At 52.3% G+C, this 371-nt stretch overlaps 1 protein-coding gene across 1 annotated transcript in view; it reads left to right on the top strand.

The window, feature by feature from the left end:
- Positions 1-371, top strand: part of IL5RA (interleukin 5 receptor subunit alpha) — a 65,143-nt gene that overhangs the window by 745 nt on the left and 64,027 nt on the right. The gene's annotated exons all lie outside the window — the stretch shown is intronic.

Raw genomic sequence — 371 nt, 5'->3', positions numbered from 1 at the left:
AATGCGCGCCGGTTGACCGCAAATGGGAAGTCGCAGAAGGGAGTGGGCGGTACTTTACCAGGCTCTCCCTGTCTCTCCCACTTCGCTGCGGGCAGCGACCCTACCTTCAGCAAGGTTCCTCAGTTCTTCCCAGTCCTGCACAGCCAGGCTTTGCTCCTGGGGGGACCCAAGGGACCAGGGGCTGTACATTTATTTTAATTATACCTCACCGCACCTTTCTCTGGCCCTGGGGTTGTTAGACACCCATCTGTACTGCATACCTGTGTGACTCTGGACAAGTGACACCAACTTCTTTTGTAAAATGAGACTATCAACAGAACCTATCTCAGGGAATTGCCAGGCTTAAATGTCATGTTATCCCCTAGTAAAGG

The sequence above is a fragment of the Oryx dammah genome, unplaced genomic scaffold (genome assembly GCF_014754425.2).
Source record: "Oryx dammah isolate SB20612 unplaced genomic scaffold, SCBI_Odam_1.1 HiC_scaffold_9, whole genome shotgun sequence".
NCBI lineage: Eukaryota > Metazoa > Chordata > Mammalia > Artiodactyla > Bovidae > Oryx > Oryx dammah.
Note: the sequence above shows the minus strand (reverse complement) of the source record. Positions and strands in the feature narration are given on the sequence as shown.